This window comes from Passer domesticus, chromosome 2 (genome assembly GCF_036417665.1).
Source record: "Passer domesticus isolate bPasDom1 chromosome 2, bPasDom1.hap1, whole genome shotgun sequence".
NCBI classification, from domain to species: Eukaryota; Metazoa; Chordata; class Aves; order Passeriformes; family Passeridae; genus Passer; species Passer domesticus.
Window position 1 is genome coordinate 122,869,449 of NC_087475.1, and position 26,365 is coordinate 122,895,813.

The window sequence follows — 26,365 nt, forward strand, 5'->3', positions numbered from 1 at the left end:
CCAACCACAGAGACAAACTTTCCCAGCGCCCGCCCCCGCCCGCAGGTAGCGGGGGCGGCGCGGGGTCCGGCCCGGCCCGGCCCCTTCCCCTCAGGCGGGAGAGGGAGGGAGGGAGGAGAGCGGCGCCGCCGGCCCCGGGGCGAGCGCCTCGCCGAGCAGGGCCCAGCCGAGGACGGCGCTGCCCTCGCCGCCTCCTTCCCTGCTTCCCTCCCGGGGCCGCCGCCGCGCACACGTGGCTTGGGAAAGCCCCGGTGCGGGGAGGGCGGGAGCGTGCCCTGGACCCGCGGAGCGGCCCTTGGGCAGCGTGGGGCCGGGATACTCTGGTCTCTCGTTCCTGCCCCGGCTGCGGAGCCCGTCCGGCCCCGCCTCACGGGGGTGGGGTCCCCCCGTGTCCGCTCCCGCGGCTCGGGGGTCGCCTGTGTCCCCTCACATCCCTGCGCACGGAGCCGCCGCCGGCCCTGGCCCCGAGCACAGCCCCGGCGCTGCGGACTCGTGCCCCCTTCCATGCGTGTGTAACCTCAAAAACCAGCACCGGCCGTGTCCCCTTCCCTTCCGCGGGCAGCAGCGGGCCTGCCCGCGCTCCTGCGATCCCACCCTGCTCACGGCCCGGGTTGGGAGCAGGAGACACGGGCACTCTCAAGTGTGTCTGTGCCCCAAGCGCTTCGTGGGCAAGGCCACCGCTCCCTCGCCCACTGGAGCCAGGCAGCCCCACAAGCAGCATTGCACTTTTTTGAGACTAGGTTTCTTTTCCCCCGCCTGAGATCCCAGTTTACTCAATAAGGGGCTGCTGCAGCGTGACATTCGTGCTACCAACTCCACCGCCTTCCTTCCCAGCCCGCTCAGAGATTTTTGTTTGCTCGGGGATTTAATTTCCTGTTTGTTTGTAAAAACAAAGAGCGGAGGCACTGGGCGGCTCTCTAGTAACTCGGGCAGTTATCTGCTCTTTCAGTCCCCTTGCCACATTCTCTGTGAAATCTTGGGCACATCTTTCTGCCTGTTGTCCAGGCTCCCTGGTAGAGAGGGATCCGTGTTATACATTTTCCAGCAAGGAATCTCTGGATCCTGTGCATGGTTTGGGGCAGCTGCTCCTGCACAAATTGGCTGGTTTAGGTTTTATTCTAGCATCTCCAGTGCACCTTGCTCTTGAGCATGACTTGGCTTGGGCGAGGTTCAGGAAGTGTCTGCTGTGTTCTTGACTGTGCATGATTATCAGACTGGATTTTAGGCTGGACTTTGTTATTCCTTCCGTTATGCTTTACAGGAAAGAGGGTGTTGCCTGATAGGAATGAAATGAGACCCTCCTAAAACTGATGAGGAGAACTTTCACCCTCCAGCCACAGTTACCTGAGCTCCTGCAAGGAGTAGATTGACCTCTTTGCAGAGCTGCAGCCACGAGCTGTCTGGAGGACACTTGGTCCTGTGCACAACTGAAGTTCTCCCAGCTCCCAGACAGCAAATGAGGCTGAATCCACAAATGTGACTGAGAAGAAAATGCCTGATCAAAACAAGGCTGTCTTCAAATATGTTCAAAATGCCCTCATATCCCTGCTCATTCTTGCTGCCTGTTTCCAGTCATCTCCTCCTTTAGCCAGCATTTAAACACACTTTTTCTTCACTTGAAAATGTCACTTCCATAAACCAAGATGTGTCCCTTACATCAAACTCAGAAAGCAGGTTAGATGTCTCACCCTTACCAGTCAGCTTCCACCACGCTGGTTAAACTCCTGATCCTTCATCAAGCTTTAGTCCTGAAACCCTGCTGTCCTGTTCCCTGGGTTGTGTTCTCAACAAGCACCTCTCACTCTTTAGGTTCAGTAAGAATCACTTTTCCCCCACATAGAGTCAGACTTCCACACTGAAGGGCCACTGTAACCCATTAATCTGACCCATATACAAAAGCCATAGATTTTTTTCCTCAGCAGCTGGATCAAAGTGAGTTGGAAACACAACACGTCTTAAAGACTCCAAGTAATGGCACAACTGCCTTCTTTCACCTGCTAATTTATTCCAATGTTTAATTATCCTTGCTGCTAGGAAATTGCTTCTTTCAAGGTTGAATTTGTCTAACTTCAACTTTGAGACATCAGAACTTGTTATGCCTTTGCCTACAAAACTGCACACCCATCCCATTTTCATGGATAAGTAACTATACACGGTGCTTCCATCACTTCTTGTTTAACTGAATAGATTGTTTTCTTTGAAGCCTCACATTGTAACATTTCATTTTGGTCACTGCAGACTTTTTGGACTCCAGTGTTTCTAAGCGTTTTTTTGACTTGCAGGCACCCAGCGTGGGTACAATGTCATTGTGGTCTATACACACATGCTGTGCACAGAGTAAAAGCAATTTCTCAGTCATTGTTTTCCCCCTTCTCTCATAACTAAAAATGGAAGTAGACCATTTCCTGTGCTGTACAAAAAGCTCGTGGAGTTCATTACCCATGTTGAGTCCCCAAATCTCTTTCTGCATCTGTGTTTTTCCTGAAAGCATCTTTATCCTGCTATTCATCACTATGCTCTTCCCTTCTCAGAACATGGCCTTGCAGCAGGGTGTGTTAAAATACATTCTGTAACATTGTGACAATTTAAGCAGGTGTCTGAGATTCTCACTCCACTTGAGAGCCGTTTCTCCAAGCCTGGTAAATTGCCAGCACAGATGCCAGAAAGAGCAGGTCTGAAGCTGACCGCTGTGGTAGTCTACCTTCTCCTTCAAAGCCTGTTTTCTTCTCCTTTTTGTGTGTCCTACTTTCAATGGATTGTTACATGTATGTGATTATGTCATTTTTCCCCCTTGCCAATTCCATTTTGTATCGTTCAGCTATGAGAGCCAGTCTGAGCCAGAAGCTTTCTCCAAGTTGAGACAAATATCTTCCTCTGTTTTTGTGCATTTTCAATGTTTATTCATGAGCTGCAGAGTAAATACATGGTCAGTTGTTTGTTTCTCAGGAAGGCATCCCATTTGACTTTCACTGTTTAGCATGTTGTTGATTTGAGTAGATAGCATGTATTTATTTATTGATGATGCTGTAAAAATGCTTGCTTACGTTTCTTCATACCTACATTTCTGCATAATGTATAGGCTGAAAGTGTCTCTCATTTGGGGGTAACTAGGTTAGCCAGCAGAATTTCGGGGAAGGATCAAGATTGGAGTGTTATATTAAAGACACTATTATGCATGCACATGTTCATGAAACATGAACACACCCTGATCCTAAAGAAGCCCACACGCAACCACTCCCTGCTTGCACCACTCCCCCAACATACACTTGCTAGCTTTTGCAGTTTCTCTCTTGGCAAACATGGATAAACTTTTGTTCTCCCCACCTTGTTGCCTGAGCAGCAGAGGACGGGGTGAAATGTCTGTGCACGAGGCCCACATCCAACACGGAGTGGAAGAATAAAGAACATTTAGAAGGGCTGATCAACAGCAGAAGGACCCGGCCTGATGAGGACCCAGCACCCTGCTTAGGGGCAGAGGTGCAAAAGTGCTCCTCACATGCAGTGCAGATTGCAGGCTGCAAACCTTAACTAGAGGAGAAATCTTTTGGTGCCATTGCCTGGCGTGTGGCAGCCAGGAGCTCTCCACAACAAACGAGAGGCGTAGGCAGACAGACAGGTAAGGCCATGCTCCACTGCCCTGTCAGCAGCACAGCAGCCTCTAAGGCAGGAAGAGCTCGGTGGCTTCCAAGCTGTTTGCATGAGAAGCCTGGGGAAAAGGAGCCACACCACAAACTGGAGACATCTGTGCAGGGATGTGCCGTCTCATTTAAGGACCCTTTTCTCAAGAGTTAAGGACTTCATCCCCAGCACGCTGGCGAAATCCCACGTTGCTTGATTTCATTCCGCCCTTAGGTTCCCTTTGTGTTTCCAAGCAGGCACAATACTCGTCTTCATTTCCTCTTCTCAACTCTTGTTAAATTTTGCCTTGCTCCAGTGAACAGAGCGCGTGTTCCAGCCAAAGGGCTGCCCCATCTCGGCTGTGGCTGACGTGAGCCCCACGCTCGGCTTTGTGAAATGTTTCTGAGCGTACCTGGATGGAAAATATATGCCCCCCTGTCATTCCCCTTTAGCAGTTGAACAGAAATATGGGCAATAGTAGAGAGTTCACAAAGAACTGTGAAAAACTCAGCTTAGCCATTTATGTATTATGCATTAAAACCTGTCTCTATTGAGCTGTCCAAGATAAAGTCCTACTGGCATGTGATCAAAAGCGTAGGAAATTACCTTGATTTGTCCTGGCTAGAGCTGGCTGCCTCATGTAAAAATATTTGTGAATAAATTATTTGCAGATTGATGAGGAAAATGTGAGTAATTTATTTGATGAATATTGTTCAGCTGGCTCTTGAGCTAACCAAACCATGAGGAAAAAATATTGGTGAATGATTTATTTGAAAATCTAGTTGAAATCTGACAGGAGAAAATGGTCAAAAAATCTGCCACAATTATTCAAATTCTGGTAGACCTGGATAATGTTCACACGCTGCTAAAGCACACCCCAATGCTTCAAGACATGGCAGTGAAGATATTGAAATCTGAATTCCAATCTTCAAATCTATACTCTAATCTATACCTTCTCCTTAAAAGAAATTCTCCTCAACCACAGACCCAAAGGTACCTATTAATGAGCATAGAATAGATTCTACACTTGCAGTTATTTATTCTTATTTATTATTAAGACACTCTGGAAACTCTCTTGCTTGATAGAACAGCAATGAAAATTGAGTACCTTTTACTCCTCTACAGTTTCCCTTCAGTGGATTTCTAAGCACTTTACAAATTTCAATGGGTTTAATGTTACAGCTGTTCTGTGAGGCAGGAAGGCATAATGAAATCCAGGAAAAGTAAAAAGCACACCACACGCTACAGGTTTCTTTACAACATAAACTCAAGCTTCATGAACATCTTTAGACTAGATTCCTTTCAACAGAGCACATCTTTCTAAGACTGACTAGATTTTTCAAATCTGACTGCCTGAGCTTGGGCTCCTAACTACTTAAGCTCTCATAGACACACTATGTGTTGAGCTCTTGTTGAAATTTGTTGGAACTTTTGAGCACTAAACACACAAAGAAAACCCCCATGTGTCGTGATATTTCCGTGCATATGCACAGATTTACCAGCATCTCTCTAGATGACTGATGGTCTCACGGGTTAGAGCCATAATAGCTGCAAAACAGGCAGGTTGCAAAAAGCTGCCTGTGGCTGTGGGTTGCACATCATGTCGCTGTCGCCACATGAGCAAGCCACATGCAAAAAGGTTATCCAACCTGTTAAGCAATAAATGACACATCCTCCTACCTCCCGCCTCCCTCCTGCACTTCCAGCAGCAGGGCTGCAGTCCCTCTGTTGCTTCTTGGTTGAAATGGTGAATGAAATATGAGGGGCTGCACTTCAAAGCGCTGGAGAGATGTTAAAGATCTGATGTTAGATGTTATGGCAGCTCCCACTAGGGCAGGAACAGTAAGGATAAAATCAACACCCTCTTCAAACTACTGGACATTTTCTTGTCAACTTGAGTGCAGACGGGATTTGATCTGTAGTACCTAAGTAACCAAAGAATTAAGGAGCAGAAAATACATGACAAAATTATCCCCCCAACAACTTACACTCTGAACTCCTACAGAAGTAAATAATTAAATAACCAATCTAAAAGATGCCTTTTTTTTAATAAGGAAGACTGAATATCAAATTTAAAATCTGCTGTCAGCCTTAACACAAATAAACTATAAAACCAGAAATAAATATTTGTATAATTGCTGTTGATCATTAGAGGCAGTTTAAAATCCTGATTTACTCAGTGTGATTTTTATTCTCCTTCCCACTGGCATGTCTCCTCTCTTGAACTAGGAGAAATCAAAAGGAGTCAATTTTGCTTTCAGGTTTTCTCTCTTTCTGCGATGTGACTGCAAAAAATCATAGGGGAGGATATTGCTCTGTTTTAAAGGAACAGATTTCATTAGATACAGAGAAGGAAAACAATAGAAACATTTCTCTTGGCATTTATTTGTTTTTATATGGATTCTCCTAGGGAAAATTGAAGTCACGAGAGAGGGGAGTCTCTGCTTATAACATGGGCAGGTACAATTCTACAATTCTTACCCTGGTCCAGATTCACTCTCATGATATTGACCAGTTGCACTCCATTTTGGGAGCTTGCTTTTTTTTCAGTAAGGTCAATCTGAACTTAGCTCTTCTTTGTGTTTTTCACTTGTGAGACTGCTGTCTTCCTACATCAGAAACAGGCTCAAATCCTTTTCTGACCTTGATTGCAGGACATCCATGTGATGAGAATAAATCAGATTAAATCAGAAGCAGGAACAGTGCATTTCTTTGGCAGGTCCCAGAACTTCACATATTACACAAGATGTGTAACCCAACCTTGACTTTAGGCTGTTCTGAGGCACAGAAATTATGGAAACAAGAGGCCAGGAGGTCTCTGCCTATGCTAGACTGGAATGCTACACATAATACACACTGAGCTGTCACCCATTATCCTGAGTTGATTTAAAATAATCTATAATCCAAGGATGATAAGTGAGCACCATAGGAAGTGGGAAATCCTTCTCATACAGCATGACAGTGCTGTCATTATACCAGACCATGAAAGAAGAAACACACTGTCTCTTCAAAAAAGGACTTCTAATTTCTTGAACACTACGGCTAAAAGAATCTTTTCGAGTCCATTTGCATTAACAGGAATTAATTAAGAGATTAGGCTAAGGCTGGTGATTAGGGCCCTGTCTGAGAATGTGGGCACACTCTTTATTAACAAGAGCCTAGAAACAGGAAGGAGGCTCCACACCCCCCGTGCATATAAGCTAGTGCAGTCACTGCATTCCAAGGAACTGAGATCTCAGTACAAAGTAGGATCCAGAAGTCAGTCTTCTGGGGATCTTCCCTCCCCTTGGTGGGACTAGAGGAGATGCTATGAAGAGAGCTTTGTGTTCTCAGACAAAAAAAAAAAATAGTCTGGGAAAGTCAATGAAGTCTCAACGTGTGTTTTTCAGGTTAATTTCTAACTTGCAGTGCCAAGCAAAGAGAATAGAGATGCAAAATACATGCAAAATAAAACCAACATAAAAGTTCAGTGACAACTGGCATATTGAAAACCCTGCTTTTAACAGAGTTCCAAAAACCAACTCAGAGAGCTTAATGCACAAATAATAAAGGAGAGCAAAGCAACCTCTGTACTTATATATTTCCAGTCCTTTTGGCATCCTAATAGTTCGGCATCTTCTGCCTATTGCAATTTGCTCTCCTTTCCTCTGTTTTGTTTTCACATCGAATGACCAGCTAACTAGCTATTGAGCCAGCAGAGACAAAAAAAAGGTCAAGAACTGCAGATGTCTCCGTGTTTGTGCCCAGGGGACATCAGATAACAAGCTGTTAGAGTCTGCCTGCAAATCTTGCAGGTTGACTTGTTATTCTTGAGTGTCTGCGTAAGGCCTCATTGATTCTAGTTTGGCACTGTGCTGTTGACCCTGCAGCGTTTTGAGGAGATCTGCAGTACAAAAGGCTCATCAGCTCATCCAGCACATCTTCTGTGAGTCTTGGATAATGGTCAGAGAAGTAACTCAGAGAAGCTGTACCTCACCGCAGACCTTCAGCTGAGCTGGCAGCTGAGGGCTCCTGCTCTCTGTGGGATGCTCCGTACACCTGTGCCTTGGCAAATCTTGCATCCTGGGAGATGGGCACTGTTAGAAGGTGCTCCTGTGTTGGCAGAATGATGGCTGCTGATCCTGTGGTTCTTCAAGACACCCCAAAAGCCCCAGAAGTCACAAGGTAAACCACAGCAAAGTCCCCTTGCCTACTCTCTGACTGCAGGGACTGCAAGCAAGGAAACACATTCAGATTCAAATCACGATATATGAAAGTCTCTCTAATTTAGACCCAAGGGACTTCAGAAGAGGGCAGATTTTGGCTCTCTGTGAGAGCGCAGTGTGTGCATATAAAGTCACTGGAAAATGTTCAATGAGGCTACACACACTGTGTCCCTCAAAATGCACTTCTGTGACTGGGGAGTAGTGGCTGTTATTCATGAACTGCATGTCTTTTAGCAGAATAAGAAGGATTGATAAAAACAGCGTGAATAAATCCCATTAGCATTGTTTTAAGGACACCTCCACTCCAGCCCTTGCACAGATGAGTGAGCAAAGCTGGGCAAGTCTGCATGGGGGCTCTGGCTATTTCCTTGTATCCCTGAGGGAAACAGCATTTCTCAGTTGGTGGAAGGGATGAGAGCCTGTACATTTCCTGCCACTCAGACTCCCCATGGGCTTTGAGGCCAGCTCCTCACCCACCACCATGCTGTGGAGTGGTGTTTCATGCAAGCAAGATGACTTCAGAGCAGGGGGGATTGAGGAGCAGGGAAGGACGAGTGGAAAAGGAAGTATCACTGCATTTCCAGAGCTTGTCATGGAGGATCAGGACAGCTGGGTAGCCTTGGAGACAGAAATTGAAGGTGTGTTACGGGGATTTACATGCTGGTTTTGGAAGTCCTGTTTCAATTTAAGATGATTAGCAATATCTGTGAAAGCCCTCAGGAAGCTGACTCCTTTACGTTTCCATAAAGGAATCAGACAAGGCATAGCCCCTTTCTTTTAGCAAGAATTTCCTAGCCAGTGGCTGGAGAAATGTGCTGCTTTTCTCCTTGCTTCGAATAGGCAGCTGCTGTGCTCACTAGATTATAACCCAGGCTGCATGGGAAGATTTGATTTAAGGCAAGCCTGGCTGATGACTCTCTGCATGCAAAACTTCCAAACAAGGAGGAGGGAGCAGCTGCAATTACAGTTTTCAATTGGGAAGTGAGAAAATAGAGATAATTTCCGTTTCTACAGCAATGTGAATAATTATCAAAAAGAAAATGGTCGACTGGCAGCTAGAAGCCTTGCTCCTGCTACCTAGAGCAATGGGCCAGTAGCAGCAGCACAGGTGAAATCCTTGGACAGAGGAGTCCACTTCTACATTTTAAATCTCCTTTCCCCATTCTCATGTTTGTTTGTTTTTCATTTACACATATTTGGAATTTACATTCCCCCACCCTGCCCTGAGAACACTGTGTATTACAAGGTTTGCATGTGAATATTGCTTCTGAGATTTCACCTTGCCTCTGCTTACATCTCGGCACCAATCAAAGACTGCAAGGCATTCAGGCACTAAGCCTCTATAAGGCATCCCTTTCTAGATTAAAATCAACACTGTTTATTCTCAAGAACGTTTGAAAACCTGCCATGTTTAGCAGGTGATGGACACTCCCCACAAAGTTGCTTTGACATAGCACTAGTTTTCAGGTGCTCTCCTGTCTCAGATAGGAATTCCTAGCAAATTTCATGAATCCAGAGACTGGCAAATCCATGGCAATAGCCTTCTGAAGTGCTAATCAAATGCCAAGCAAATTCTGGAGTCATACTCTGGCATACGAATGTGGGCTTATTTATCAAATGTTGTGATGCTTCTGCTGCCAGCTCAAAGAAGGTGGTGCCCCCTGTGAGTAACACTGGCTCAGCTGAGCTACCTGACCACTGCACACCAAGAAATCCAGTGGTACTCAGCTGGTATAACTGCAAATGCACTGAAATTCACTTAACTAGCAACACTGAAAATCCACAGGATCCTAATTAGAATGATCAAGTAGTCAACTTTAAAACATCGGTACAATCTGCTACAGAGCCCACAGGCTCTCAGAAATAATGAGCATTAAAGGAAAAAAACCTCTTCAGAAAGGAAGGTCTCACAGATACCTTAGATAGCAGTTTGTGCCTTTTGCATTTCTTGATGAGCTTCTGTAGCTGGTCTTCTCCAACTGCTCCTGCCAGCACATGTTGGAGCACATCTCATGCCTATTCAAACAAACAAAAGAGGATGTCTCGTCTTTCACTTTCTCCTTCCTCCATACTGTGGGGAATTACTGCTCTTCTCCATTCTGCTTCTCGTGTGGAGAGAGTAATTTTTAGTTTTTTATTGCAGTAAAAATAATACAAAGCTTCATGAATGAAGCTGGCAAAATACAGAATTGGGCTTTACTCTTCATGCACAAAGATAAAATGGTAACATAATATTTAATCAGGGAGTGAAAGAAAGAGAAGTGAGTTCATTAACTTTTCCCTTGAGTGAAAACTCCTGTTTTCATTCTTCTTTTATTTTTATTCAAATAATTTCCAAGAGAACACCATCCATATGCAAATGCATATGTGTTCTCAGAATACAGCTTTCTTTTATATAGATGATCATGAACTCACTTCAATAAAGGGAAAAAAGTCAGGATTTTTTCATAGAAATAATCAGCCAGGCAGCCAGCAGTAAAAGCTCTATTAACCTCCAATTATCTCTCCCACATTCCCAACAGCTTCTATACTTCAGTGGACAGTGTTTTGCAGTGCTGGACATCACAAATCCAAACTGCTTTTACTCAGTCCTTCTGTGGGAAGAATCATATGCTACTTTTGGGGGTTTGAAGGGTTTTTTTTTTTTCCCCAGTTGCTAATGACAGCAGAAGAAGAAGGAGCAACTTTTTCATTGAGTTTTCCATGAAGCAAGATCCATGCTCTTTGGAAGCTCCATAATGCTCTGTGAAGATCCATGTCTCCACTTCTGGATGCTGACAGGAGGTTTGGATTTTTGCCAGGAGTGAGCTCAGAGGCAGAGCTGCCTGTGACACAGAAGGACAGGGGAAGGGCAAAGGCACTTTGATGTTGAATGATGGGCAAACATCATTCAAAAGATGACATTTGAATTGTGCCCTCATGCACCAGAGACCAGGCAATGGGAATGTGATTTGTCCTGTGTGTATCCAGGGCAATGGCAGGGAAAAAGCTCAGGGTGACAGCTTCCAGCCAGATTTTGAGGGAATGCTGGGCCTTGACACGATTGCCTGTCTCTATCCCTTGACCTGTTTAATAGGCACCAGTTGCCAGATCCCTGAATGGGGTCAGGCACCAGCTGTGCCTCTCCTGAGGCATCCACTTTAGGGGAGGAACATTCTTCTCAAGGAGACATCCCAGCTGAAAGAAGCCACACAAGAAAGAAAAGGGAAGTTGAGCCCTGGGAATGCCTGCTCACAGCTCCACCCCAGCAGCTTCCCCATCCAGACTCTGGTGGCTGCACGCTCCAGTCCTAAAGCACAGAGCATGACAGCGCCGAAACAACTCCAGAGTTAATATGTCCTGAAGGTCTCCTACTTTCACAGGAGCATGTGTTATGCCTTTTCCAAAAGATCCCTCTTATGGGTGTTACCCCTGGATACGCCCATTTGGGAAGCAGTTGGGTTGTGCAAAAGTTTTTGAAGCAATGCAAACACAACCATTAAAATAATCTAAGCAATTCCCACACCCCCCCGTGACATAAAAAACCTACTTGTCTCCCATCACCAGGACATGTGATTTCTTTATTTTTCCTCCTGTTATTTCCTTTTAGGTAATCCCATTATCAGAACCCACTAATTTATGAGGAGCAGGCAAAGACCAGGAGAGTTAGTCCCTTCCTTGAAGACGTTACTTCTGTCAGATTAATATGTGAAAAACAGCCAGAAACTTCTCAATGAATCTTTCTGGAATATTTCCTAAGCAGCTGCTGATTCTTTCTGGGTAATAACAGAAAAGAAATCTGAGAGGAGAAACTGCAGCTGCTGCCACAACAGAAAGAGCTTATTATGAGACATTGCGCTCTTTTCTTTTTTCACTTCATTTGTTTGGGTTTTGTTGAGGTTTTTATTTTTGCCGAAGTGAAAAATTGCTATGGAAAATCCACACCAGGAAATTTTTATATATACATACATATATACGCCTACCAACATGCAGGTTCCCATACAACCACGGATGATGTCAGCTATTTTGGTTAGTAATGATTTCATCCCCTGTGGTGTTTTGATTCCCTTTCTACAGGACTCAAATTCTGCGCTGGAGGCACTGAGCTGGGATTTGAATGATTTGCCACCAGTGCCTGTCTCTTTCCAGTGCACTCTGGCTCATGTTACTTCCATTTACAGTGCCACAGTGCACCACAATCCCAGTTATCTTATCTGCCTCCATGGTTATTGTGTTCCAATACTAAACCTTTTCAAGAGAGGATCATATCTGCATCGGATTTTTTGGCCCTATTGCAATGCAATAACTGATAAGAGGGAACACCATCTGCAGAAAAATACAATTCCCAAAGCTGCACTTAAGGCAACCTTTCAGTCCTTAATTACCCAACACTGAATCAGAGAGGAAAGAAAGAAAACCAGCTCCAGGCATCTGCTCCCTCAGTTCCTGAGGAGGAAACCTGAGCTGCCAGCCCAGAGTCCACCACCATGTAACATTCCTCCTGCTCGGAGAGCACGGGGGTTCTATGTTTGCCTTATACCCAGAACTGGTAGGAGGGAAGAGATTATGAAATCTGATGTTGTCAGGGCAGACTCAGCCCAGCACTGCCAAGAAAGGACATTCAGAAAAGCTCAGCATTTTGAAAAGAATCACCAAAGCTTTTTGAGTTCCACAAAATGCTACTTTACATTCACGTTACAAAACTGCATGACATTGAGGCCGAGAACCAAAACGAGAGGGAATACTTCATATTGTAATATAGTCAGAATTCAGGTGGCTGTGGGCATGCCACCTGCATGCTAACAGAAAGTGAAGATATTTCTAGTCAGCAGCAGTTTTTTCTGAACCACCTCTGACATCCTCCAACACCCTTCTTTACTGCCAAGCATCTAAATAAAATAAAATAAATGTTACTATTGAGCAAGTAGGTTATTTACCCTCTTAGGTACTCCCTGCCCTCCTCTGGAGGCTGCACACTCTTTTCTCCACCACAGTTCACTTGCTGTGCAAGTTCAGTTTGGCATTTGTCAAATCCTTTCCAAATCTGGAAACAGTGATGTGTCACGGAAGTGTTTCTTTGTTCGAGGGTTACTGGGTGGATTAATTGCAGTGGCTTCTCAAAGGACAACTTAATCTGCATTAGCAACTCACCTGCTTCTCAGTGCAGCTACTGTGCATGTGTTGGGAAGGATGGATAGGAAATTAGGACATTTGAATAATTTTTGCTTTGTGTTTCTTGATGTGTCTTAAGCTACTTGCCTAAATGGCTGGCAAGCATTTGCCACAGTACTTAAATGTCTTATGAAAACGAGTCAACAGAGAACCTCAGGCTGGTTGGGAAATTTTTTAACTTTCTCAGGCAATCAACTAGATCATATCCTCCTAAGCAGCTGAGTCCCTATATTATTTGTCCATTAAAAAAAATAGTTTTAACCAGCAGTGTGACTTTGCAAACAGTCCATTGTATGTCTTGGAATCAAAACTGCTCTGTGACACAGACATGTTTCATTATTGATTCAACAAGTTTCAATTCCATATGGCTTCAGTTACAGAAAAACTAACTGGAGCCTTTCCTTCCTTGCACAAAAGCATCGTCAGCTAAACTCCAATAACAGAAGCTTTATTTCAGGCATGTGCAAGGGGTGGAAAGAGGCTAATTGAATCTGATCTGATAGTTTTTCCAGTTTTAAAAATTAGTGAGGATTGCCATTTCTTTTACGTGAAGGAGGGGGAAAAATCTAAAAGAGGTCAGATTCTGAGCTGGTGCCCTAGTTGATGACCTGGTGCCATTTTACAAGTAGGAAAATAGTTCTAGAAGGGTGACTCCCTACAAATGGGACAGGAGGGTGTGGGTAAGTGTGAGGGTTATGGACCAGCATGCAATTCCTCTTCAGATCAGAAATTAATGGGAACACCACAGCATGGGGATTTTGCTAAATCCATACCTCCAATTTGATAGCCACAGTGATTCAGACTTCCTCCTGCAGCTTGTGGTCCTCAGCCAATGCCCACTCAAGTCAACAGAAAACTTTGAGTTGAGTTCAAAGGATATTTACTTACCCTTTATTTGTCAGGCTAGCCTTTGAGTGACATTAAAGCCATATTGTGTACAAATGCATGGTGGACACCATTCCTTGGATGATGCTTTTCTTCCATCACTGCTTGTTTGGTAGGACTGGTGATGATAATAGCAGTAAAACTGGAATAATTTTGCCTGTGCTGTGAGCCTGCCAGTAGCTTCCAGGTGTTGGGTGATTTGAGGAATCAGGGCTTTGCCTCAGTTCCAGCTTTACAAAGATTCACAAGGAGAGGAGTTTAAACCTTCCCTGCCTCTGGTATCCCTTCACTTAATTGCACTGGCCCTCTCTTTTCCCTAGATTGTCCCACTGTTGCTTGAGCCCCTAAAGTAGGACATTACAAAAAGCTTGGTGTTAGAAGCCAGTTTTGCTGAGATTTACATGGTTAGTCAGGGTGGCAGTGGGGTCCTGAGGGAGGGAACTGGGACCCAGATCACTGTGAGAGCCAAACAAAATCTTTCTGTGGGCAGAAGTGAGGTCTGAAGAGCTCCCTGCCTATAAGCCCAGTGTCTGCAAGGTTTCACTCCAGCTCTTTTCCTGGTGACTCTTACTGCTTTCGACAAGTCACCAGGCAATTGCAGATCAAAATCACAAGCTCAGCCCCAACTCCATCTGGCAGTGCCTTAACTGAGACTGGCAGTGGCTGATTTTCAAACCAGTGAAAAGGTATTAGAACCTCACCAACGTATTGCTGGGAGGGACAGGGCTGTGCTTGAGGCTCTGGGCAGCCAGGAAGCATCACAGCTGTACTGCAATGCAGATCCAAGTGTAGACACACTCATGGCCAAGTCCTGCTTTGAGGTACTCCTTCAGCACAGAGGAAACCCTGTGGCAGCTCCTGTCTTCTAACCAAGAGTAAGTGGCACTGTCCTGCTTTTCTCCATCAGCCTGCAGGATGGGGTGACAGCCAATCTGTGCATACTGCCTCTTGCTGTCTCATGGCAGAGGTTGCAGGATGCTGTTCCCACCCAGGGTGCCCATTCCCATGGAAGGATTTCTGATGTGTTGTGTGATGCACTGTGTTCATTGCAGGGACTAAATGTTTAGCTGTCTCACAGGGTGCATACATTCAGAGCTGAGCTAAAAATGGACTGGATGTGTTTGCTGCATCTTGAACTGCCTGGGTGCAACAAAACATGATAGGCTGTTCCAGTTGTTCAAACTTGTATCTGTGTTTAATCAGCCCAGGTGCCCAGCTGTCTGCTAAAGGAAATCCTTCTGGAAGGCACTGAGATGGGCTTTTCTTTATGAACTCTCATTACTGTGATAGGTGGCAGCAGTGTCTGTTATGCAGGTTGGCATTACCTTCAGTTTCTTCTAACGCTGCCTGACTTTAACTGGCTGGGCTGACATCTTTGTGAGAGGTCTTGCCTAGGGCTGATGGATTCCTCAGCCTTTTGTAAGACATGCTATTCAAATCTGGTTACTCTGGTCCTATTAATTTCCTCTTATGTTCTTCTAGAATGCCATTGTAACGCTGAAGTGCTTACAGCAACTCCTGCATTTATAATCACCAGCTCACCTGGTGAGAAAAAGCAACTATTTCTGACACCCCCTTTGTGCTGCCCAGGGTCTGCCTACCCAAAGACCAGCATACTGGCACAGTGCATGGAGAATCAGGGCTCTTGCTGATTTCTGTCACTGCACCCCTTTGATTTCAAGATGGGCACTGGGCAATGAGAGCACACAGAGGCAGTGATTACCTACAAATCTTAATGATGTCCATGATATCCCACAGGTACATGTCACCACAGGCAGGGAGAAAGTCCAGTTCTCTGGGACAGAACCTTGGTGTCTTCTCAGTGAGACAGGACCTTCTTTCAGCCTCCACATCAACTGTTACACACTTTCCATCTCCTCCAAAGAAAGGAGCAGAGGTCAGCTGGCAGCAGCCCCCTCTGTCCTCATGCTTTGCTGTTCACCCCTCCACAGCTGCAGTCTGTGCACTAAGAGAGGCAGGGCTCCAGGGGCTAAAGGAGCAGGCAAGTTGGACACTCATGGGGCCCAAAATCAGATTGCACAAGGCCACCATCATTCTGGCTCTCCTCCACCGTCTTCCTCCTTGTGGAGGGCATGCTTTCACAATCTTTAGCACTGTGCTTTTAACATCTTTTTCCTAGCAGGGGTGGTGGTGGTGGTTAGAAAGATGTCTGACAGAAGCTGACCATCCTTTGTAAAGATTTCTCAGTGGTAGCTCAGGAGATGACAGGGCAAAGCTCCAGAGACAGGTACCAGTCCCTTGGGAGGCCTGTCCCTCCTTGGGAAAGCAGGGTGAGGAAATCTCAGCTCTTGTTCCTGTGAAACTCCAGCTGAGGTCAGGCTGCCAGGCTCCAGGTGCCTGGGAGAGGTGCTGCATGCCTTGGATGTGTGCTGTGGCTCTCCTCAGGGTCCTAGCCGCCCAAATGAGCTCCCACCCATGGATATGACCTGGAGCTAGCATGTCCTCCTGCATGGAAATCAGGGGTAAGGAGGTGGAGACCACTAATCTCTTCTGATTGAGCAGGTGATACACAGCCAGGATGGGCACCTAAATTCAGGTGCTGAAAAGGTCATTGGCTGACATAATACAGATGTAGCTTCTGGCACCAGAGACTACATGCCCAGGAGCACTACTATTTATCCATCCTGGCATCAGCTCATGCTGGTTTTAGTATTTAAAACAATGATTCAAGCCTAAATTCTTCTTGCAGCCATGAAAAGCCATAAATGGAGGCTGCTGGCTGACACGCAATCCCTTCCTCCTCTTTCATTTGTGCCATGACTGGTCCTACTTTATCAAGCCTAGCACCTCCCACTCGGAAATGCCAGTCGAGATTTTACATTTATAAAAACGCGCCGTGGCGGATCTCGCAGTCTATCAGAGCATGTGGTACTCTGTATGCTCTGAGCCCATCTTCACTGCTGCACTGAGCAAAATGGGCAATTCTCCTTCTGCAAGGCAGCTATTCAGATCCCAAACAGGGCTGGTTATTTTTTTTTTCCTGACTTGCAGTTATTAAAAGCTCTGTCTTTTGCAGGCGTGTTGTTGTGCTGGATCAGAAATAGCAATGCAGGGGCACTGAAGGTTGAGCCCTGTGTTTTGCTAACACTTTGGAAGACGATGCCATCTGTGACATGATTCAGATCAGTGGTTTAGTGAAATTCTCTTGGCAGGGAGTTATTCACCAGATTAATGTTTCAGAAGTTCTCATGCTTCCAAAATGATGCTTTGCCTTCCATCTCCCTCTGCTATTTTCTTTCACATCTCTAAAGGTATGCCCTGTCAGAGTGCCTCATTAGCATGTCTGGACAAGGCAAGAAATACAATCTTTGCTGGCACAAGCCCATGATGCACAGCTTGAAAGGGTGCACAGAGGTCCTGATGCTTTGAGCAGGTCATGCAGATGCTACCAAAGCCTGTATCATGGGCACACAGCAAGCTTCCCCCCCAGACACATTTTCCCCACAGCATCCCAACACAGGAGGCATCCCCAGAGCACAGGCAGAATACAGTGTGGAAAGGAAATTTGGTTCTTTCAAGAGAAACAGGTTTTGGCCATCTGATGACCTCCATGGCAAATCATCGTGTGCCTCTGGAATGCACCTCATTTGTGTGAGAAGAACAAATTGAAAATGCCTTTGATTTTGATACCAGACCAGTATTCTCAATATTCACTTGCACAGATGAACTTTGCAGAGGTCCCCTCAGGCCAGAAAGCCCCATGGCTTTGGGTGCTGCTCAAACACCTCCAAAGCCATCAAAGAGCTCACAGCCCTGTGAAACACCTCACAAACATCCACCAGACAGCCTAGGCGTGGGAAATAAAATTCTGCAGTACCTCTGTGGGCACCTCTCCCCAGCTATTTTCTGAAATACATTTTTCCATAAAGCACCAGTAGTGTCAGACACTTCAGAGTGGCTGCAGCATCCTAAGGATGTGGGGGGTGTTTTGAATTACACCAGACCTTCTCTGGGTAAAATGATCTCCACACAGCATTATTTGTAATTGAAAATGAGAGGTTAGAGTAAATGAATTCTCATCACCATCACAGATCTTCATAAACTGCCCACTGCCACAGTAATTAGGCGCAAAAATTAGGCAATAACAGCAGTTGTTTCTGAAGTATTTTGAACATCATAAAAATAGTTTTAATGGTTAAAACCCAAAGTGCTGGGAGCCATCACTGTGACAGCTCTGTAGATGAGAGCTGCATCCCAGCAGTGAGACGCAGTAAATTTACTCACAGTAAATCTGGATCACTGGAAAAATAGTTAGATAAAACAGAACATTTTCATACCTGTTAGTTTCTGGTTTGCTGTTGATTGGACAGTGTGTCTGATCATTTTGTGCAGCAGAGTGACAAATAACTTACAAAATTATTTCTTTGAAATTGTTTGGAAATATAGCTTTTCTTGCCACATATTTCATCTGGAAGGCAATTTTTTCCTGCCCTTCTGCACATCAGCCTGGAGTTTCTGTTAGAGAGAAGTGGTAATACAGAGAGACATCAGCATCATTCATTGAATGAAAATACTGAAACAGCAAACAGTTTCTAAAAATAAAAATATAGTGAATATGTCTTTAGGTCTCTAAGGCATTATATGGTGACTAATCAGAGCTGTTTTCCTACGAAAAAGGGACAGAAGCAATAGAGATGGCATCAGATTTAATAGTACAAAATGCAAGGTCGTGCCCCGAGGGAGTAATAATGAGAATTTCTGCTACCAGCTGGGAGCTCATCAGTTGGAAGTGACAGAGGAGGAGAAAGACCTGAGCGCACGAGCTGATCAAATGTCTGTAAGCTGGCAGTAGCATGCAGATGTGAGAAAGACAAATGTGAGCCTAAGACATGTCAGATGAGGGATTTCTAATAGAAATAGCAAGATTTTAATGCCATCACAGAAGTACAGAATATTGTATGTCCATATAAAAGATGAATTAATTTAAAATTGCCTTTTTTTGTGCCTTTCTCTCTTGTCATGGCCTGGGAGGAGAGAGCTTTCTTCCATAAGAAGAGACTAAATGAGCTTGATTTCTTGAGTCTAGCAAAATGCAGGCTGGAAAAAGATATATTTGTTGCTTACAAATACCCTGGAGGGAAGTACCAGGAAGAGAGAAGAGCTATTTGAGTGAAAGGGCAGTGCTGGCAGAAGAACAAGTGCCTATAAATTTGCCAGGAATACATTTCAGCTGGAAATTAGAAGAAGGACCTGACTGTCCAAGAAGTGCATCTCTGGGATTGACTTGCAGGAGGTTTTATGGCGACAAAAAACCCAACTTGTTTTAATGCAGAAGCGAGGCAGTTCCTTACCACAGCTACCCCAAGCAGCAGGGGATTGGACAATGTTGTCCAAAAGGTCCCTTTTTGTCCCTATTTTCCACTGTCCTCATGTGCCTATCTTGTTCAACAGCCTAAGGTTTCACACTGATGGTATTCAGCTACCTTTGAGTAGCTGAATAACCAAAAAAAAATGGTTTTTTCTTATTTTGCTGACTAGAAGAACTCAGAGCCAAGGCCTGGTGCTGTTCCCCCTGGGTAGTTTCTGGCCCATTTTATTGAAAAAATTGCTGAGGACAATCCCAAGCCTGTTTCTAATGGACACATCCCACATGAGTCAGACCATCCAGCATGTCTGTGGAGAAATGGGCCAAAGGCTCCAAGCTTCCCTTTGCACTGAGATCAGCTCTGCTCCTGCCCAGGGTGGAGAGAGATCACACATTATCCAAACGTTTTCATGCAGAAGTGAGGCATTGCACATAAAGGCTTCCTGTAATGCAAGGTGCAGCATGGGCAAATTACTTTTTTGGTGTATTTTTGTGACTCTCCTCTGTGTTGAAGAGCTAGAGATGAAGCTTGGGCTTGGAGAAGGGTAGAAAACCATGATGTGCAAGTGTCAGGTGATGAGCAGCAGCTCAGGGCAGCTTGCTTGCTAACTGCCCAGCACTTCATGCAGTACTCACTTTTGTAAGATCATCTGAAATATGAAGAAGCCCGGCCCAGAAGCAAAAATTAAATGGAGCAGGTTTGGCAGAGGATCAGCTGGGTGAGTTTAGGCATGTGACATTGAAGTCCTCACTTAAAGCAGCTTAAATGGAACCATGGGTGGAATCGGCAGGTGGGAACCTCAGCCTCAACCTGGAGGAAGTTTGCTAGGTAGTTCTTACCATCAGTATGCTCTGAGCACCCCTGTAGGACAAGGAAGTTTGTCCTTCCTCTGCCTGTAACAGGAGACTCTGGGCAGATGATCTCAGAAAGCATCTGGATGCAAAGCATTAGATAAAGACACCTTTTATGTACATTTCTTTGCTTTCAGACTTAATAGAACACCACTGACCTTTGTTTTCTTTGCCTCTTCTCCGCGGCACATTGTGTCTCCCAGATTGCAGTACCATTAGGGTGGTTGTTCTCTTCATGTCTCGCTGTAACTTTACACAGCAATTTGTCACCCTAGATAAAACATCTTTGCTGTCCCAGGCTGCACGCAATTTAGAACAGGCATGGCATGCAAATCCAACCAATATTCAAGAGTTCAAGTTCAGAGGAGTCTGGAGGAGAGGAAAGAAGGGGGAGTGCTTTAGGAGGACAGTTCTGCAGAGGACTGCCAAGGCAGAGCGATAGTGCACTCACAGATGAGAGGAGGGAGGGCTGCCCAGGAACAGGAAATGCAGCACAGAAGGGCAAGAGTGGGAGCAAGGGATGCAAGGAGGGATGTGGAGGAGAAACGCAGGGGAAGGAGATTGGAGGAAAAAATTAGAGAGCTAACAACACTGCTGTTGTGTGCTCAGAAACGAGAAGGAGCCCAAGGGCACTGTAGATAACAGAGTACGGCTGCTACATCCCCCACAGCAGAGCCTCCCCTTCATTGCTGGGCAAACGATCAAATGTACACACAGACCCACAAAGCCTTTGTAGAGGCTTCAAGGTGAAAGGCACCTATAACAGGAATTATTATTGTTGACATTAAGTAGCTGTGGAAGTTTTCACTTGGAAATGCACCTGGGTTTTGTCTCCTCTCAGCACAGTTGTTATTCAACTGCAAACCTGCGCGGGAATTTCTTAAGTGCATATCTTTGTATTTAATTCAGCCAATTGGTTTGGGTTTGCAGCAGCAGAGAACCTCCTGTGTGTTTGAACAGCACACACATAAAGCCCTCACTCTTAGCACAGCAACTGAATGTATATGCTTTGTTCAGTTTTATATTCCAAGCACTGAGTAAACCCTCAACAAATGCTGACTTCAAAAACTGGCCACACACCCACACCAGTCAAACTTTCCATGGAGTCAGAACCTCAGAAATCCCTCACCAAGAAGGGAGCACTGGCCTGGTCTGAATTCATTTTAGGAGAGGAGGGAACAAAGAGAACACATTCACCAAATTTTGTCTAGGCTAATGATACTGGCCTGAAATTCAACCTTCTACTTTTGTTAGATTTTATACCCTTGACAACCAGCAACATCTTACTCCTAAAGCCTACATGGAAGCAAACTTGGACTAAAGGGAATCCTACTCTTACTCCATCTTTTTGGGCACAAATGCATCCCTCTACAATGAGCTCTCTGTGCCCCTGAGGAACTGGGGTCTCTGGGGAGCCCAGTTTGTGAAACAAACTGAGATGAGGCAGCCCTTCTCCACAGGGCCTCAGGTTGTGCAAAACAGCTCTCCTCCTCCTTCTTCTCCCATGAGAAGGGAATTCATCACAGAATTTGTGCTGCCCTGCAGCAGGGCAGGCAATAAGGACAGAGAGGCAGGCAGAGCGTGCTGAGCGAGGCACGTTCCAGACATGGGTGTAAGAGTAGGGAGGGAGCCATGGGGCAGCAATGCAAGCAGGTCTCTGGCTGCACATGGCTTTTTACACACATTGAGCTCAAAATTCATTTAACTGGGTACCCAGGGACAGCCTGGTGAGCACAGCGGGAGCTTGTGCTGCTCAATCCTTCTCCTGCACTTGCAGCTCCAGGCTGGTTGGGAAATAAAGTTATCTTTAGGCTAAGGAGAGAACTGTACTAATGCCTAGTTGTTGATGCTATCCACTGGAGAGCCCACTGTGCTCTTGGAGAGGCCTCAGCTCTCCAGGGAAGGCAAATTTCTGCTGCCAAGGGGCTGTGTGAGGGCACAGAGCAGTGTCGGCAGGCGGGCTGTGTCTGAATGATGCAGTGCACAGCAGATGTCCAAGAGACAGCCAAGAGGTGGGACTGAGGCAAGGCACAGGGAATGAGTCACCCACAGCTGAAGCCAAGCAAGGCCTGAGCATTGAGACAAATTGTCTAAGATGAGAACAGGGCCAGAGCCAAGTGGGAAAGAGAAAAAGTCTTCCTATCAGCAAAACAGCCAGAGAGATGGAATAAGGAGGACGAACAAAATCAGAGAACTACAGAAGTGCAGGGTGTAATAAGGACCACCCTTCACCAGACTGGTGGGCATCCAGCTTGGAACACTGTCTGCAGCAGCGGCCAGCAGCAGATGTCCAAGGAAAAAGTGCAGAAAAGCCACCACAAGCTTGGAGTGTGACTTTCCCCAGAGGACCCTCCCAGCCTCTGGCACCCCACAGCGCAGCAACTCCCTGAGCCAGAGGCTGTGCCTGCAACGTTCACAGCCTTCAGGGAGTTTTCTCCTCTGAACCTGATTGCTTTGCAATCCCCTCTGTGCTTTTTGCCTCTGTCCGAATTGGCAGGAGTGAGATCCACAGCCCGAGGGTGCACAGGGGAAAACACAGGGCAGGGAGGGAGGGAGGGATGGAGGAAAGCTGCTGAGAAATGAGGGAGGATGGAGGGGAACCTTCTGGGAAAGGACCCATTGCATCAGCCTGTCCAGCCATTTGCAGAACCCTCCTAAAATGGCAAATTGAGGTCACATCACTGTGGTGCACTCCTAAAGCTCTTGTGTCAGCCCCTTGGAGGGTCCAAGACATCAGCAGTGCGTTTGAGTGGACTGCCCCAAGCGTAGCTCTGTCAAAAAGGAAACTGTTTCTGAGAAAGAAAATGCCAAAACCAATGACTTCAGCACCAAGAAGTTTGTTTTCCCTCCCAAGGAGCCTGCAGTCCCCATGAGGCCAGTTCCTCTTCAAGAGAAGAGCTCCAGGCAATTGGACAAGCCTGCATTGGTGTTCCTTTCTGGACACCTCTGTGCCAGTCTGTGTTAGAGAGACAAACTTGCTCTGGGCACAGCAAGACGATAGGACAAAGGCTTCCCCCCCCCCCCAAATAGTAGAGCATTTCTTTTTTCCTGTAGGAAGGGGGCAGCAAAAGAAGGTATTATGCCGATTAAAAGAGAGGAGGGGGCAGGATTTGAGTTACAAAAGAAACCGGCACATTACAGCAAGGGAAGCTGCAAGGTACAAGGCCACAGTGTAAAAGAAAAAAAAAGAAAAGGCATTCAAACCCTCTCCAGCATCCATCAAAGCGATAACGTTATTGCATGGTGCGTTTATAGTTCCCTCGCAGCTGCGGCAGCAGCTTTTCAGTGGGGCTGGGCTTAAAACGAGACCAGAGCCAGTTCTCTGCTGCTGCAGCACCAGCAGACAGGCCTTTTCCACCCCCTCCTCCATGCACAGACATGCACAGCCTGTAGCAGTGACTCCAAAATTCATTTCACCCTTTAATTGGATTTCATGGAGGAGAGCGAGGCGCAGAGGGGGAACGGCTGGGGCTGTGGGGGTCCCTGGTGCCTGGTGGGACAGTGACAGTGCAGAGAAGGACAGGGCTGGGACAGGGCTGCTGTGGCAGGGTCCTGCCCCGTGCAGGACCCACCAAACAGGGTGTGGGCTCGGGGCTCTGCCGGCCAGGCGAGCAGCAAGCGCTCTATTTCTGGTGTCAATTTTCAGCGCGCGCAAGTCGCTTCCATTTCATCGCACTCAAAAACGTCTGGGCTTAACTAGGTCACATTTCCTAACTGTATCAGAGGCAGAGGCTTGTCTTGCTTGAGTGATTTAACTAAACATCCTAGAAGAATTTTACTGAGTGGTGCCACGAGTGCCCATGATGAGAGATGAGTCCCCCTGCCTTGCTCTGGAGGAGCGAAGACGACCTGTGCAAGGGACCAAATGCTGTTTGCAGTCCCACTGCTTTAAGATCCTAGGTGAGAAGCAGCTCCTTTCCAGCAGTATGAATGTGTGTGTCTCTGAGACAAGCTATTTCCACCTTGCATTTTTACCCCATTAGTTGCCAAGGCACAACTTTTGTGGGCTGTGTTTGTCCTGCAGACAACAGCACTAAGCAGTAGAAGCTATGAGGCAAAGAGATTCTGCACCCCTGGTGCAGGTGGAAGACAAAACCTCAGTCCTGGGTGCCAGTGAATAGATGGGGAGGCAAGAATTAGCAGACATTTCAATGTAAACCCCAATCTCCTCTGCTTCTTTCCCCACTGCTGTGGGTGGCACAGCCCAGCACCTCAGCCCTCTTTTGTGAAGAAATCAGATGGGTCCCACATGCTAGCTGATGGTTTCACCTGCTGGGGGGAGCACTCACCTTCCCTCCCAGCTCAGCATCACCTTTGCACTGTGACCACTGCCATGCCTCAGGGAAGAGCTGCAGGGAGCCTCGAGGGCAGCCCTCTGGAGCTACAGCCCAGTCAGCCTGCCCTGCCAAATCCTAACCCCAGCACAAAACAGGAATGTTTGTGATTCACCTGCATATACAGCCCTACCCTGAAACATGCTGGACTCTTGGTGTGCACAAGGTATCATGCACTCTCATCCCCGAGGCTGATGCTGCACAGCTGAAAAGAATCCATCCTTTTGCCCACATTAGCCATTTTGGCCATCAGTGTCCATGGATGTCTCTTTGATTGTGGCTCATTTAGGAGGATAAACTGATTTGTCTTTGTTTTTCAAACACTTCACCTCAATCCTCCTGATACAGGTGGGAACAAGACAGTCACTATTTTCAGCCTCTCTGCATCCATCACTTTCTCTGCTCGATTTTTCTCCACATCCCTCATCTGTTACACATGCTACAAGAGAATGTCTCCAGTCCATAATTCACCTGCTCTGCCTAGACAGCAGAAAGGTGGTATTTTCAGCATGGCTTTTTTTTTTTTTTTTTTTTTTAATGCTGTTCTTTATATAGCCAGCCATTTTGTTCTCTTCTGAGCCAGCTGCTGCAGGCTGAGCAGATGTTCCCAGTGAGCTGTGTGTGGTGACACCCAGCCTCCCCCCACCATCACCCAGGCAGCTGTGGTTGACTGAGAACCCAGAGAGGCAGCGGTGCCATCGAGGCAGCCTTCCCCACCCTGGGTGTCAGCAGTGAGGGTCACCTGTCCCTTACCTTGGGTAAGTCCCACTGGGTGCCTGCACAGTCTTCTCTATCCTAAATTATTTCATGCCATCTGCAAAACTTGCTGCTTCACTGCTTCCCCCACTTTTCCAAGTCATTAATAAATATTAAGCGCCAGCAGTGCGCTCACAGCTCACTGCCCAGTCTCCTCTCTCCATCCCTGGAGGGAGAGTGCATCCCTTCCCCTCTGCCACCACTGAGACCCCCAGCATCAGCTCCCATCTACCCCCCCCATCATCCCCACCTGGCTGCAAGGGGCTCCAGCCTGCACAGAGCAGCCTTGGTGGGCTGCAGGGGTGTTTTTGTCCCTGGTCAGCCCGTGTTTCTAAAAATGGAGCACAGGTTGCCCGACCTCAGCTGACTCACTCGGCTCCTCCACGTTGCAAAGCACTCAATAATTCACAAAGCTAAATGGCCCCTTTGGTTCAGGCTGAGCTCCCATCCCACAGGATGACAGACACGGCACCACCAGCTCTGGTTACCCTGTCTGTTCTGCAGCCAGAGCAGGACTGCAGCCCGTGACAGAGGCCCCAGGCTGACCTCCCACAGGTCCTGAGGTGCTACTCAGCCCTCTGAGGAGGGCTGTACCCCTGCCCATGGAGGAAGGAGGATGCTGTGAGCTGTGAAAGGAAAGAGGTCAAGAGATCCAGAAAGATTTGCCCTAGTAGAGACTTCTCTGCTGACTTATTGGGCAGAAAAAATGTGAAGGAGCCTGCCCTGGCTCTTGGGGGGCACTGAGGGCACCCACCTTCCCTCCCCACACCCCTCTGCACACAGCCCAAGATGAGGCTGGGTTTGTGACAGTCTCCCCTTGGCATACCCAAAAAATCCCTTTGTGGGGTTTGAGACTCTCCTCCCCTTGCCCAGGGGCTGGTGATGGCCACCTGCACAAAGCTGCTGTCTGTGGGGAGCTGCATCCAACATTTCATCTCTAGTTTGCAAGGAGGGAAGGCTTTTTAAGTTTTTTTGATTATCTATTCTAAAGAAAAACATAAGGAAAGTAGGAATTTTGGTCTGCATGTCTCTGAAGCACTGCTGCATACCAGAAGTAGCTGTGGACATCATGTCTGTTTGCCCAAGGAGCAGAATATCCCTCATGCTTCACCACCTCCCAGCTTTAGCTTTTGTATCTCTTGTCCACTTCACCTCCTTCCTTCCAATACCTAAAGGGAGCCCACAAGAAAGATGGAGAGAAAATTCATACAAGAGCATGTAGTGACAGGACAAGGGGG

At 46.5% G+C, this 26,365-nt stretch overlaps 1 long non-coding RNA gene across 4 annotated transcripts in view; it reads right to left on the bottom strand.

Moving 5' to 3' along the window:
- Nucleotides 1–4,501: 4,501 nt before the first annotated feature.
- The window catches only part of LOC135295015 (uncharacterized), a 30,270-nt gene continuing 8,406 nt past the window's right edge, over nt 4,502–26,365 (bottom strand). The window contains exons 3-6 of one of the 4 annotated variants that reach the window (XR_010357063.1): nt 20,196–20,406; nt 18,158–18,335; nt 9,741–9,839; nt 4,502–7,827 (exon numbers count right to left, since the gene is read on the bottom strand). This is a non-coding gene — a long non-coding RNA (uncharacterized LOC135295015). Of the gene's footprint in view, nt 9,840–13,862; nt 18,336–20,195; nt 20,407–26,365 lie in introns of all 4 variants that reach the window. The other 3 variants (XR_010357061.1, XR_010357060.1, XR_010357062.1) reach the window with 3 other exon arrangements.